The sequence below is a fragment of the Puma concolor genome, chromosome F2 (genome assembly GCF_028749965.1).
Source record: "Puma concolor isolate L17-30 chromosome F2, mPumCon1.1.hap2, whole genome shotgun sequence".
Lineage (NCBI taxonomy): Eukaryota > Metazoa > Chordata > Mammalia > Carnivora > Felidae > Puma > Puma concolor.
In genome coordinates, this window is record NC_141684.1 from 31,481,169 (window position 1) to 31,497,510 (window position 16,342).

Genomic DNA, 16,342 nt, shown 5'->3' on the forward strand with positions numbered 1-16,342 from the left:
CAGTAGACAAAGAAGATAAAGATGGATTTAAAGGAACCAAAATAGAATTTTACATTATACAGATTTTAAAAGTTGGTAATATATGTAGTCTTCTTAAAGATTAACTTTTTTTTCCAAAGAAGAATGATGATTTGTCTCTTTCACTAAACATCAGTATGTTTGATAAAGTGGTTTGCAATGACTAGTTTATAGTCTACTTCGTAATTCAAAGAAAGAATTCTCATGTATAAAATGTCCCTTTTTATTTCTATAACTATTTCCAGCAATAAATTGGTTAAGGGGGATACTTAGTTTCAAGCATCATTTAAAGATATGAAAAGTTTATGCCTTAATCTTCATTCTATTGTCAACTTGAATTGTGTCATTACCATAACTATTTTTGAAATCTCTAGAAAACTTTTTCTCTTTAGACAAATAATGAACCTTAGGTTCCTGTTGTTTAGTGATCCCACTATCCAATGCTTTCTCAACAATTAATTAGCTTGCTTTGAATTGGTTTTAGATTCCAAGCAATACTGTTTTTTTTTTTAATTTATTCTGAAATATAACACAGGCCAAGCATGTTCCAAGGAGATATTCTTCCATTGTCTTCCAGTCTCTCTATACTATAACAATTGTAGAGCTTATATTCTACATTTTGAATTCCTCTACCTGGAGTCAGAGTGTTTAAGACAGATTCCCTCCAGTTAACAGTTCATTTATGCATTTGAGAAAGGAAAACCTTTGTCAAATAATATCATCAATGAAACATAAATACTTGTACACATCCAGTAAAGCAGGACACTAATCATCAAAGCAATTGAGTTGCTCATGTGGTGTGTTTTGAGCTTATGTTATTATAGGTATCTCTATCTCACTGTAATAGAAAACAAACCTTACAAATAAGCCTCTGTCGACTACGAAGAATTGGCTTACTGGTCCTCTTTTCCATGTGCTTTCTAAAAAGCAGTTTCTTCCAAACAACTAGAAAACTAAAAATTATATTTCAAATTCCCTTGTGACTAGGGTTTTAGATACAGTTTATCAATGAGATCGATTTAGGCCAAGTCCACAAGATGGAAGTGGAGTAAAAGCCAATGTATTGCCCTTTTCTGGGGACAGTCTTAGCTGGAGATGTTGAGTCTTTTTGAAATGGTGCTCCAGTGCCCACTCGCTAACATAGGGGTGCCCAGCAGCAATTGCTAGGTGCTGTGGTGGCCTTGTGATTCCTACCCCTTGCTTGCGGCAGAGGAAGCAGCTTCTTTGATGGTGGGTTCCTTGTTGCTGGTCTGAGACTCAATCCAAGAGGCCCTTCCTAGGAACTACTTCTTTGTTTTGAATCCTTCTCTGCTTCAAAACACTAGAGTTTTGCTTCTTATAATTGTATTCTGACTGTAGATACTGTCTTAGCTGTTATTTTCTAAGCTGTTTTTCCTGAGGTGTACTTAAGGTAAATCAGAAAGTTCCAATTATAAGTGTGAAAGCACTTCAAAAATATTTGGCCATTGAAATTCAAACTTTACTCTGGCTTCCAGCAGTTGGTGAATGGGTGATAACTGATCAATCATGCTGATAGAAAGTATGACAAGTTGCAAAGAGCAGAACCTTTGAAGTCAGACAAGAATACACACAGTCTAGTGGGTTCTCAGTTGTAGGTACAGTGTCTGGACATGGTAGCAAAATTAAAGAAGAAACTTCATCTTTACATAAAGACAAAAGTCTCATAGTCCTCACTAGAAGTTATGCCTGGGAAGTTAAGTCATGCCAGGCTAGACCAGGTGGTAGACTCCTAACATAGTAAAGAGAGAGCAGCCTTTGGAAGGCAACAGTCCTCAGGTCTTCCATCAACTTGGCTACTAACTGACTGCTTGACCTTTACCATTTTCTTTAGTCTTTGAGCTTCAGTTTCCACAGCCACAAAATGCTCACAGGATTGTTTTATTAGAAGTATAAATAAAGGATGAAAAGCACCTGTAATATCTGGCACATAACAGGTATTCAAAGTGGTTAGGAACTATTATTCCCTCAGCTTTCAAGGGAAAAGTGAATCCAGTCTTGTTCACACAGAAGCAGAAATAAGAAAATAAGAGACTAAACAGAAGAAAGAGAAAAGATAAATAGAAAGATATACAGCCAGAAGGGCTAATGTTGTCTCATAGGCCCTGAGATGCAGGGAAAAAGGAAACATTCTCCTATGGTGAGAAGAAAGGAAATAAAGTAGTCTGGAGCCACAAAGAATCCAGGGTAAGGCCCTCCTGCTGCATTAGCGCTGGGTGACTGTAAAAACATGAGGTCTGCTCTCAGCGGTAGAGGTATGCATCGTGGTTTCTATTATAATTCTGTTTTTACTCAAAACTTGCCAAAAATTTTCTTTTGAGGTGAAACTCTCCAGCATTTTCTACAGCTCAGATTGATTATTTGAAGTAGCATTGGGAGAAAGTAACAACATATTTGTTATTAAAATGCAAGGAGGTGGGAGAAAAGACACAAAATTTTAAGATGTCCCTTATATAAAGGCTAACACCATGTTGGATTGTCCATACGAATCATTAAAAAGTTGTATTTTTTATTGAAATTCAGTTGTAAAAGAGCTTCACAGTGAGAAGTTTTGTGTTCCTTTTAAAGTTCTGAATACGGACAATACTGACTAAAATATCTAATATGAACTCCATGAGGAGTAGCAACCATATTGTGTTTATTTGTGCCAGCATGGCACATGTACATTGTGTCCACAGCCTACGCACATGGATTCCTACAGCCAGAACACCAAAAAAGAAACTGGTTCATTCTGTTAAATCTGTTAAATTGTTGGTCAGAGAAACAAAGCATTGTTTGCTCATGGAAATTGAACTTGTTTGTATATAGGAGATCTAGTCGTCTACTTAATTTAAATTTACATCACTTTAAAAACTGTTGAAATAGCATAGTATATGCATAATTATTATTATACACTCTTTATAAATGGATTTAATTATACTTGTAGGAATGACTTTGTTCCATAAAGTTCAATCTTCATCTGGTGCCATTTTTCTTTAAGAGTTTCCTTGGTCATGGGCACCTGGGTGGCACAGTCGTTTAACCATCCAACTCTTGATTTGGGTTCAGGTCATGATCTCACAGTTTGATGGGTTGAAGCCCCACATCGGGCTCTGCCCTGACCCTGCAGAGCCTGCTTGGGATTCTCTCTCTCCTTTCTCTGCCCCATGTGTTCTCTCTGTCTCTCTCAAAATAAATAAACTTAAAAAAAGTATTTAGAAAAAAAAAAGTTTCTTTGGTCAGGCAGACCAAGGCTTAGCTTAGAAGAATGATGCTACCTGGGGAAGCCATGTGCTCAGACACACAGGTGATATGGATACAACTTTGAGGTCCAGCTTAATTTAGAATGCTGCTCCATGCATATTTTTGAACAGATTAGGAGTTTGGGAATGAGGCACTGCTATTGAACCATGATGGTATTAAGTGACTGACTGGTTGCTGGCACTCTACAGATCAGAAATCTCACAGAGACAGCAAGGAAGTGCTATACAATCTCCTCCACTCTGACCGTGCTCTCATCTCAGATTCAACACTACCAGTCACTCTAACTCTGTAATTCATTGCATTTTCTTATTTCCTTTCCCACTACTTCTACTTTAAATTAGGTTCTCATTGGGACAGCCAGTGACTCAATCAGTTGAGTGTCCGACTCATGATTTGGGCTCAGGTCATGATCCCAGGATAGTGGGATAAAGCCCCACATTGGGCTCTGTGCTGAACATGGAGCTTAAGATTGTCTTTAAATCAATCAGTCAATCAATCAATCAGGTTGTCATTAATTCCTATCCTAGAATATTTTTGATGAGGGGCAAGCTAAGGGCAAAATACAGGCTAACAGCACCCTCCCCACCACCACCAGGTGGAATATGTGTGATAATCCTCGGACACTTCTGGCTACCCAAGAACAAAGGAAAGGGGTTTAAGTGCTTGCCATGGAAATGTGGGAAACTAAGGCAAATGAAAAATTAAATTCCCTTACTGCCTACAGCCCATTGACAAATCCTTGAAAACTTTAGGAGTTCAGCTGCCTGGATGATGACACTTAGCTAGGGAAAAAAGGGAATCTTGGCTTAACATTATCCTGACACCCCACCAAAATTTCTTTAGAAAGTTCCTTTATCTAAACTCCCCAAGATATATGTTGGCAATCATACTCCAAGCTTATGGCCCCCTGATATACATCTGAAGGGTCCCATGATTGAGGTTTTACTAAAAGATAATAAATGGTGTTTCCCCAGTAACAGCTAGCCCCCTCAAGGTCCTGGAAACCTTGCTTCCAAAATACCTTAGGGATTTACTCTATCCCTAATCCCTTCTCAACCTGAAGGTATATAACCAGTCATGACCCCAGTGCAGCTCTTCCTGCCCATGGGTTCTGTCCCCATACTTTAATAAGACCACTTTTTTTGCACCAAAGATGTCTTCTAGAATTCTTTCTCAGCTGTTGGCTCTGGACCGCCCCATAATCATGCCAAAACGTCATCGTTTTAAGTTTCAAACAATGCTAACAAACCCATCATTTTTACATATATACCACAGGCCTCCTTAAAATTATTTTTCCCAACGGAATTTGAGGCTCCTTAGTTTGTTAATCAAGGATGTCTATGATCTGTCTCCACCACTAACTTTCCAGTCCTTTCTTCCCAAGTCACGTCCCATGCTTTTTACCAGCTTTATCTTTCCTGGAATTTGAGGCTCCTTAGTTTGTTAATCAAGGATGTCTATGATCTGTCTCCACCACTAACTTTCCAGTCCTTTCTTCCCAAGTCACGTCCCATGCTTTTTACCAGCTTTATCTTTCCTGGATTATGACATTCACTTTGTGTTCTCTGTCACATTTCTACAGGCTCAAGTTTTGTCCTGCTCTCAATTCCAGGGTTATTTTCTCCATAATCATCTTTTTCCCTGCAACCAAATGTCATTTCCCTACCCCAATTACTAAAGGGGAGGGAAAAAAATTCCTCTATCCATCATAGATTGTCCATCTTGGGGAATTAGACTAGCCAAAGATCGGTTGGTTAACAAGAGAAAACATGCAGAAGTTTACTAATATTAGCGTCACAAATATACACAAACTTGGATTTATTTTAAGTTAAACAAATGTAAATGGATTTGGGGCTTTTGGGCAAGGAAGAAAGTTCAGGGAAGATGAGCAGAGAAAGTGTGTTTAAAAAAGGAGACATCTCTGCAAGTGCAAATTTCTTTTATCAAAGGAAAACTTAAGCTGTGTTTTTAGAGCTTCTCCTGCTTCTGCTGGTTTTCAGTGGCCTTTAGCTCAAAATAATCCATATGCCAAAGAGGCATATTTGTGGGTGGCATATTCTGGTACCCTTCTGCACATATCATTTATTACCTTAGTAATTCATTTGTTACAAAACATCTCATTTTCCTAACATGTTGAGATTGTCCTAACATAGATTAAACTGGGGAAATTTCCCCTTTCTGCCTCAGCAAGAAAGATATTTTAAAGGGTAGGGGAAAGAATAGAAAAAAAAATAAGGCCCACCTCTTTCAGAAGAGGCTGGGTGTGTGGCTGAGATGGGGTACATTCCAAACTCCAACTCATTTCTATCCTCAGCAGAGAAATATACTTAGAATCACTAAAAGTTGCTTTACTTGACAAATATTGGTATAACTTGGAGGCCTCAATTTCCTGGGAGAAGAAACAGAACAAAGCTATTTCTTAGTTTAAACTAAGAGGAGCGCCAGGATTGGGAAAGTGGAATCTGAGCCTAGGAGTCAGCAGATGCTCATTCCAATCCTGCCCCACTCTTGGGAACTGTGGAAAGGGGCAGGGATAGTCAGCCCCAAAATATGCCTCTGTGGCATAAAGATTATTTTGAGCATCAGTAGAATCTCTGAAAACAAAGTGTAAATTGCCCCTTTGTAAGGGATATTTACATTTATGAAGGAAATCTCCATTCATAAAGGTGTCTCCCTCTTGGTATCTGGAAGAGAAGGTCACTCTAAATCTTCAGAAACTCTTCTCCTTGGAGAAGGGTAACAACTTAAATCTGTATAACAAATCCGACCCTTATTACTACACTTTCCCTGGTAATCTCCCATAACTGGCCTCCCCTCCAAAACATCTTTCTTTTGTCTTTAACTGGAGATAGTATTTAAGGTGGTGGTTTGGACCATTTCAGGTAGTTTAACTTGGTTTTTCTGGGTATCTCCCATATATACAGAAGGTATACATGTTATTAAACTTATTTTTTTCTCCTGTTAGTCTTCTATTATAAAAAGTTCCTCAGCCAGGAACCTAGAAGGATAGAAAGAAAATGATCGATCTTTCCTTACACTCCCCTGTGGCCTGGGAAATAACTGTGCCAGTAGAGTAAAAGAAGGTTTTATAGAGGCATTTTCCCAATGCACCTGGCAGTGCTCTAACAGATGACACAGCTTAGCCCCTGGCTTCACAAGTCCCTGGTGACCCTGCCCAGGAGCTTCAGGAGAGGACAGGCTTTCACATCACTGAAGACCTCAGGCTCTGCACATCGGAATTGAAAATCTGAGGCACATATTCCCAAGGGCAGCACTGGGAGTCTGGCCCTGAGTGTTTGGCCTAGGGGACCTCTGGAAAGGGGATTATTCTGAATTTGCTGCTCCTAATAGGTGAAAACAGAAGTTCAACTCCATCATAGGATAAAATGATGGCTACCCCAATTACAATACCCTTGAGTTGATGGCTTGTCTTGTTCAAAGAGGGCAATGGCACCTTGTACAGCAGCTATTAATTTTTACTAAATAGAAGTTACATAGTTGTGTTTTGGTAATTGATCTTTTCCTGTCTTATACATGCAATTCATCTCCCTTAGACTTGAGTGTAAATGACAGACTAATACATTGCAAATTTTCTTTTCGATGATTTTAAAACATTTGAATGGTAATTTAATTAAAAAATTAATATATATAAAGAAGCATTCTATATACTAGAATAACAGTGAAGAAAAGCCACAGCTCTGTGCCTAAGAAATATGCAATATATTTAGAGAAATGTTCACCATTCACATATGCAACTTCTATTTATTTACTAAAGAAAAATTAGAATCTGCCTGTGTATGAAATACCCAGCTAGGCACAGGATGACCCAAACCTGCCCTGAAGTTAGCAAATGAATAGGTTTAAAAATGACAATATATAATGATAAATTGTGATGAACACCATAAAGAAAACAAATAAAATAAATAGAAAATAACTCTCTCCTTTAGATAGATGAGGAAAGTTCTCCATGAAGATGTGGGGTTGCAGCTGAGACCTGAAGGTGAAGAAGTAATCATTTTTGAGAAGTTAGTCCAGACAGAGAGAACAGTATGTTGAAGGCACCAACGTGTAAGATGTACCTTCCAAATAGATCAATGTATTATAAGGGCATAGGCTATTCTGGTGATAAAGATATTGAATGTATTCCTTTCAACAAGTATCTACTATGTGAGTACAATGAGCTGGAGATAAAATGAGGAATACAGATCTAAAAGAAGTTCTCCTGGAACTTCTAGTCAGGTGAGAAAGGCGCTGAGTGTGCATTTCAGGTGTGATGGGGACCACGAGATGGGGTAATACAGACATAAGTAGCAAGTGGATTTTGATGGAGTGTGGGGCAAGCTGAGAGCAAAGTACAGGCTAACAGCACCCCCCCCACCACCACCACCAGGTGGAGTATGTGTGATATTCCTCAGACACTCGTGGCTACCAAAGAACAAAGGAAAGGGGCTTGAGTGCTTGCCATGGCAATATGCGAAACTAAGGCAAATGAAAAATTAAATTCCCTCACTGTCTATAACCCATTGATAAGTCCTTGAAACAGGCAGTGACCTCTCTTTTGGAGCTCAGCTGCCTCGATGATGACACTTTGCAAGGAGCAAAAGAATCTCAGCTTAACATTATCCCAATCTTGAGAATCTTGTAAGTCTATTTTAACACATAACAATTTCTTTGGAAATTTCTTTTATCTCAGTTCCCCCAAGATATATGCTGGCAATCACACTCCAGGTTTATGGCCCCCTCATATATATCTGAAGGGTCCCATGGTAATAAATGGCATTTCCCTAGCAACAGCTAGCCCCTCAAGGTCATGGAAACCTTGCTTCCAAAATACCTTAGAGAATTACTCTATCCCTGACCACCTCCCAACCTGAGGGTATATATTATGACCCCAGCGCAGCTCTTTCTGCCCACAGGTCCTGTCCCTGTGCTTTAATAAAAGCACCTTTTCGCACCAGAGACATCCTCAAGAATTCTTTATTGGCCATCAGCTCCAGACTACCCACCATCACCCCCAAAACTTTATCAGATTTTACCAACCCTAGAGTGAATGAGGGAGTCCTTTCTAAGGAACTGAAAGATTAGTATCAACCTGAAAATAAAAAGCCACAATGAGAGGCAAGTGAGTGTTTATTCTGGGATTAAAGGGGAGCACAGATTCAGTGAGAAACTCAAAAAGTGTCCAACTTATTGGGTGAAAGCCAGAGTTTTTTATGAGGGAAAGGAAGGAGCAATTCCATTATTTGAAGTACAGAAATATTTTTTGGTGGGTTATTAACATGTTAACTACTTTGGGTCATCTGTTGATTGAGTGCTGGTTTTAGCTACTGGTTTCATCTTTAGAAGGTCCACAAGATTAGTCTTGTGATCAGAAGGTCCATTCTCCCACTGACTTCTCTAACATCTGCCAGTTTGTCTAGTCCAAAGGTTTTGGCCCAATTTAAACAAAGGATGTGTAAGGCAGTTTCTCTCTAATGACCACTCTAGCTCTATTTTAGAAATGGATCTAGTCAGGTCAATTTTTCACAATAGGAATTTTCTGGGTAAAGAGTAAAAGGCTCAGGAAACTGTCCAAAAAGAAAGAAAAGCCTGGGTCTGTTGTTATGGGTTCTCTGCAGGTGGACATAGGTAGATTTGTTAATTTAGAGGAAATAATTTACAAGACTAAATGGGCAGTTCAGATTTGATGAGTGATAGAGAAGTAGGTATTGAGACCTTGAATATAATATAAAATTGTGAAATTGCTAGTCAAGGCTGGCAAAAGGAAGGAGTTGAAGTACATTTGAGACTGATGTGCCATTAGTTTTCATTGAAAACTTTTGCATAAGAATTAGTCTTTCTATTCTTGTCATCACATTATTATTTTATACTTAATCCCTCTCTTTTACCTCTGAAACTGTGCTAATACAAATGCATTTTAGTTTTGGGTTTTTTGTTTTGTTTTGTTTTCAAAATTACTGTCCATAGCGCTTTTGGGTTCCTCTCCTATTTTTCTGTTCACTCAGTTTTGATATTTACTTGGGAGGAAAAATGGAGATTTTATGGAAACTAAACTAGGTCACAAAAGAGTTACACATTTCCCCCTAAGGCTCCTAAAACAATTTTGAACTCAGAACACTTGATTTTACTTTCCATTGGGTAAGCATGAGAGCAAGAAAAAGGCATTCCTTCATGTAAAAGCACAATTTGTGGAAAAGAGAGGCTAAAACATTTGTTTTTCTAGAACCTTTACCAAATGATGTGAAGTCCATATGATTGCTAATCATGTTTTACCATTATGTTCCTGGATTGCATTGTCAAAAATACTTTGGTTTTATGATTTCAAAACTTGCTGTTTTAAATATAATTTTTATGACAGGATGAATGGTCCCATAATCTAATGGACATATAATTATGTAGAAGTTATATTAGCACAGCTAAATACAGCTTGTAGAAATAATGTACAGAAAGCCTGAGTTCCAAGTCTTCTCTTTGAAACTGTCCTACCTTCCCTGACATTGTTGGTTACTTTCTGTACTCAGTCCTTTAATACATCAGTTATAATTACTGTTCACATACCCATTTCCTTTACTAAACTGAGTGACTCATAGGCAGAGAATGTTTATTATTTGTTTTTCTAACCACAAAACTTTATAGTAGATGCACAAAAATATACTTTTGCAGGAACAAATAGGAAAGTTATTAATACATACTATAGAGGTTATCAGATATTGGACATTTTTTTAAAAATAACATGTATTAAACACTAAAGGGGGATGTTCATTTAGAAGTAACCACCCCTACCCCTGTAACTAAGCCAACACCCAAATACCCCTTTGGCCACTTTGACACCTAGTTCTTGTAAATGTTTCCCTTCCTTCCATGTATTCACTCTCATAATCCAGTGAGTCTAAGAAACACAGCCATGTTTAAACATCTGGGATTCATCAGGCTGATTCTGGTAATCAAAGTTCAGAAGATCAGTTCCAGATGTTGCCTAACTAAAGTTACATAAACATTGTTCACATTTTTAAATACAATCAGACCTAACTTCCCATATCTTGAAAGTAACTTAATTTGTATAGGTAGGAGTTATACTTTGCACTATTTTTTTTTAATTAACTTTCAACTTAACACAGAGATAAGGCTGATAGATCTTCCCTAAAGGTGAATGAATATCAATAAAATCAAGATACATTTTTGGAAATCATACATTTAATTACATTAGCTCTAAGATTTCATAAGACAGAAAGAAAGAGTAATACTGTCTGAGTGTCCATTATGTAGGGGAGGAAAAATAATTTTCGCTCTACCCTTCTGGGTTCGTTGCTGGGCCATACCACCCCCTATATAGAGAAAACAGAGTTTAATAACATGACTACCCCTCCTGTATATATGGGAGATACCAAGGAAACCTGAGTACCTCCTTGGAATGACTCAAACTACCACCTAAAAACCACCTCTCGATAAAGACAAAAGATGTTAGGGGAGGTTATCAGTCACAGCAGAATAAACAAGGGTATGGTTGATAGGAGTTTCTAGAGATTTAGTCATCCTTCTCTTCCTGGTCCAGAAAGGGAGACACCCTTATCAATGGAGATTTTCATTATAAATGTCAATGACTCTTACAAAATGATTACTTCTACTGGTTTCCTCCTGCATCTGCTATTGTCTTAAAAATAACTAGCTCAGGGGCACCTGGGTGGCTCAGTTGGTTAGGCGTCCGACTTCAGCTCAGGTCATGATCTCACTGTCCGTGAGTTTGAGCCCCATGTCAGGCTCTGGGCTGACAGCTCAGAGCCTGCTTCAGATTCTGTGTCTCCCTCTCTCTCTGCCCCTCCCCCACTCATGCTCTGTCTCTATCAAAAAATGAATAAACCTTAAAAAATTTAAAAAGTAACTAGCTCAAAATAATCTTTATGCCAAAGAGGTTTATTTTGGGGCAGGACACTCTGTTCTGCTTTTGTTCTGTCATTGAAATTTGCCCAATAACTTTCAAAGAGATTGCTCTGTAGCTCACTGAAACAGTCTTTTAATCTTGAGAATAGGTAAGTTCAAAAAAATTTTTTTAACTTTTATCTACTTTTGAGAGAAAGAGAGAGAGTGTGTGTAAGCATGAGCAGGAGAAGTGCAGAGAAAGAGGGAGACACAGAATCCAAAGCAAGCTCCAGGCTCTGAGCTGTCAACAGGAGCCCAACATGGGATTTGAACGCACAAACTGTGAGATCATGACCTGAGCTGAAGCTGGATGCTTAACTGACTGAGCCACCCAATCACCCTGAGAATAGGTAAGTTCAATTAAACAGTTGTGTTTCATTTCAGGAGGCTGTGTAACAGGTGGGCTTCCAAAAGTTAGGTCAATATGGTACAAGCAATCGTGTTACTTAATAAGAGGCATTTCTATGGGAAAGAAAACAGATGAACAGTTAAAGCAGACTGTAAACTCAGTCTGAATCATGAGGGAAGATGGTTTAGAAGATTATATTAGGAAAGATTTTCTCTGCTGTTCAAGGTCCTTCCAGCTGGACTAAGAACCAAATTGACAGGGGATAGATTAACAGGCCAAGATAAAATGTAATTTCAGACATGAAATTCTAAACACAGTAAGACACATGGGGCTTATATGAGATCTTGATCTACAGGAGGTAGGGGAGGATGGCCATTAATAGGAAGGCACGAGGAGATGTTTGGAAAACAAAGGTTACCCTATCATACAGGTAAGTTCTTTAATAAAGAGGAATCTCTGGTAATAGCTCTCTTCCTGGTATAGGCAGGCAGCTAAAGGGAAGATAAAAAGGTTTTCCTGAATCTGCTACGTTTTGATTGCTTTTAACTCAAAATAACATTCATGCCAAGGTGGCCCATCTTGGGAAAACTGCCCTTAAACCTTATAGTCCCTCATCCAAAACTTATGTGAAGTTTCATACCTTAAAGTTTGAGTTGGTAGATGGTTTCATCTTGTTGAACCAGTCTTAGTCCTGATATTCAGTTCAATTAAACTCTTTCAGGAAGTGATGACGCAGGTATGTTCTCAAAGTTAGGCCTATTGTTCCAGTAATCAGTTATTAAATAAGAGGGCTTTATATGGAAACAAAAGAAAAACAATGGTTAGTAATTGAACCAAATTAGAAACCAGTTTCTGAGTTCTGAAAATAGCCAGTCAGGAAGATTTCTAGATGTCAAGCTTGAAGCATCTTTAGATAGAGTAAGAGCTGTTGTGATTTCTCTGACGTTTACATCAAGCTGTTCATATTTAGTTTGCAGGCTTCAGGAAAAAGGAAAGTTTAAATTCTCAAATATATCCAACTCAGAAAGATTAGAGAAAAAATGAAAATATTCATTTGAAGAGTTGTAGCTAGGCATTGGAGGAAACTAGAAGAAATCAGGAACTAGTCTAGTTTCTAATGAACAGTATTCAAATCTAATATTTACTCAGGTAAGTTATCAAAACATTTCTTTCTGTATTCACACTCATTTCTACCAAAGACAGCCAAATCAATATTAATTTGTTTGCAAAATAAATCTAGTTTCAAAAAAACTGGGCCTGATTATTTGCATAAGTACTACAAGAATAGCAATTGACCATATAGACTCTTTAAAACCTGCTTTGCTGGTACTTTATATAAGGGGTCTTTTTTTAACAGCCTCTCAAGGCCGGAAACAAAGCCAAATACTTGTCATCAGACCTCACCTGCAATAGCTATACATATGGGTGAATTCCTCTTTTTCTTGAGGTCCCCCACATATTGCTAGGTTTCTGTACCTTCTTTACTCACCTGGTAAGGCTGCTGGGGATTCTGTAAGCAAGTATCAGGCTGATATTTCCCAGGGGCTTTATTAGCTCCGTAAAATCCAGCTTAGTTCTTGAAAGCTGTCTGGTCATATCTGAGCCTATGCATGTTTCTCCCAAGCATGCCATTCCAGTCAAAGCCTTGGTAATATAATCAGTATTTCCAGTAGTTTCCTGTCACAAGAAGAAGGGATTCTTATTGAACATATGCAAATTTATTGCCATAAAAATATAAGAATACTGACAGTTTCAAAATTCTGGATTCTGAAATAAGGTAGGGATAAATGATAAATGTTTCAATTGGAATATATCTGTGTGAACAATCAAATTTCTGGAAATTCAGTTAGCTGAAAAGAAAATTTTTTTAAGACTATATCTTCCAGATTAAAATATTGCTGACTTTTTTAAAAAGTCACACAAATTACAATTATCCTCTCCAGTTTTTTTACTCCCATGTTACTAATTTTTGTTCTGTTTGAACACAGTATTTGCACTAGTTCTGGAAATTCTTATCCAGTTCAATTTTTATGACGTTAAGGTTATGAGAAACCTGTTCTCAGAGTTTAACACATTTGCAATAGCCTCAGTAAAACAGTAACTGTAAATGATAAGACTTACAAATGGCCATGGTTAAAGATCTCATTAGAGTTCATCACAATGCAATTGACAAGGAAATTTGCTTACTTCTGTAACCTACAACACTTCAAGATAATAACACAAGGACATCAGACTTCTAGGAGTTTTGTACTATTTTTAGAACATTTATTTTAATAACATAACTACATAAATGCAATTTATGTACAAATTACAAAATACAAGAGGATTTAGTATCACCTATTTGACAAACCTTTCCATATAATTTAACATACCAAATAAGCTTAATTAGTTTAATTTCTCAAAAAATTTTAAAATGTCCCAGGAGCTCTCAGGAGTATCTCAGACTGTGGTCAAACTGAAAAGATTTTGACATGTGATAAGATAGGATCATATCATTATGAAACCAGATTTAATTATCCATTTAATCAAACTGACAATAAAGGATACCAAAGCCAATACAGAAGGTTATAGTTTTGAGCAAAATTTAGTTTTTAGACATAGGAAAATATGTTGACAAAGCACAGAATTCTTGTTTTCTTTTAAGGTAAAGAAAAACATGTTTACACAGTTTCTTAAGAACAAATCAGTAGTTCAAGAAAACCATTTTTTTCATGAAAACAATTTTATTTTTGCATCAATGTATTTTTATATTAAATTGTAGCCAGTACTGACTGTATATAAAATTCATTTCTGAAGATTCCTTTTCCATAAACCTTCTACAACTTTCTATCTTACATTCGGATTTTGTCCTGTTTTTATCCAACAAAAATGTATTCCCATTTCTCACTTGCACACAGAGTTGTTTCTCTCATTATTTCCAGTAGTCTTATTTATTAGAATTCTTACCTCTTAGTGAAAATTAAATTGTAACTGTAGGGTCCAAGGGCAGTCTACCCCAAGATGGGCCAGTTAGGCATGAACTTTATTTTTAGTTAAAAGCAATCAAAACCAAGTAGATGCAGCAAAAGCTCTCTTCCTCAGCCTCAGTTGCCTAAAGTTACATGGGAAAGTAGGGCCTGTATTTCAATACAGGGCCTGTGTTTCAATTCCCCTTTAAGAAACTTACCTACAAAATAGGGCAACCTTGTTTTCAAAACATCTTCTTTTGTGTTCCTGCCAATGGTTTTCTCCGACCCCCTACCCCTCTTTTTATTCCTGTTACCTCGCTGTCTTTGGAATTTCATGTCTGTATAGATTCCATCTGTCTCATGTTAATTTGATTCCAAGTTTATCTAGAAGGGCCTTCAAGGGCAGAGGATGTTCTTCCTCTTTAACATAAGTAATTGTGAACTGTTTGTTATACCAATATTCTTCAGGAATTTTTGAATACATCTCATGTCTAGAAAGGTAACTTTTTATAGTATAATTTTTCAATAAAGCAAAAACCTGGTTTACTAACAGACTCCTATTTAATTTCTCTATAAGACAAAAGTAAATCTGTTTAGTAGTAAATATTTTATTATTTGGATATCATCTAGATATTTAATAAATGATGATGAATTAAGTGACATTTAGCTTAGCAAAATTTAAAGTTTCAGATTGCCAAGCTTTGCCAACAAACTTTTTACCTTTTAATCTCATTTACATTTCCCTAAAGCATTAACAAAGTCAATCTTTTTCTAACTTTGAGCAAACAGGTAGAATAAGAGTCTTCTATTTAATACTAATAACTCTAAAGACATGTTTATTTTAATTAAACCAATAACCTTAAATTAGCTTTGATACCAAATATTTTCTCAGATCTCACAGATTTGAAAATACATTTGGGTTAGTTTCTATCCATTTGAATTTTGGAATGCCCAATCCTTATAAGCACTTGCCTTTAAAATAACTAAACAGAGCTCCTTGACAAATTAATTTTAGCAATACCATCTACAGGTAGAGAAAATATTTCACATACATACAGAAACAAGATGCAAACAAAATCTTATAACTGTTGTTTTACTAATACCTGTAGGGAAGACATTAGGAGCCCAAATTCCAAATACAGTAAAACCTTGGGTTGAGAGCATAATTCATTCCAGAAACATACAAGTGCTTTGGATTACAAGCATATCAAAGTGAATTACAAGAACCATTGGTTTTGACTTGTTTCTGGAGTTGCATTTCTGGCTCTGTAGAGATTTGTAAAGACAGTTTTTTGCAAAGAAAAAGACAGCAAAGACAGTTTTTTTAATTCCCCAAAGAACTAGATTATAGCCTTAATATCAAGGGACTGGCCCATCTTTTTAAATAAATTTGCTTATATTGCAGATTTTTAACTAAAATGGAATAAAATAGATTTATGTCTTTAAGTCTATATAACAAAAGCTTTTCTGGGTATTTAATTCAACTGGGCTTTTATTAGTCCCTGAATAATGGCCTTTCACAGATCATTTGTAGGAGAGCCTCAGGGAAATTTGGGGTCCTCCTTCCTCTGTGAAGGGCAGTCGTGGATAGTCATTAATCTTTTTAATTTTTTATTTCCTTAAATTTGGTAGGATCTTTCAAAAATACACGTAGAAGAGCTTTATACGTAGAAGAGCTTTATCTGCTATCCAGGGTGAGAAGAAAGGCTAGTAAAAACAAGATAAGAGGGGCCAGTCTGATGTTGGAGGCTGGATACTCACCTTGCACACTTTTTGGCTTCTGTAATCTTGCTTGCCTCCTGTGTCCACCAACTGCCTGGATAGCACCACTGATAGAGGGTTGAGAGAC

General features: G+C 37.0%; 1 long non-coding RNA gene across 1 annotated transcript in view; it reads right to left on the minus strand.

The window, feature by feature from the left end:
• The window catches only part of LOC147571907 (uncharacterized), a 40,492-nt gene extending 27,274 nt beyond the window's left edge, over positions 1-13,218 (minus strand). Inside the window, exons 1-2 of the long non-coding RNA XR_015246556.1 lie at positions 13,035-13,218; positions 12,186-12,336 (exon numbers count right to left, since the gene is read on the minus strand). This is a non-coding gene — a long non-coding RNA (uncharacterized LOC147571907). The remainder of the gene's footprint in view (positions 1-12,185; positions 12,337-13,034) is intronic.
• Positions 13,219-16,342: the final 3,124 nt, after the last annotated feature.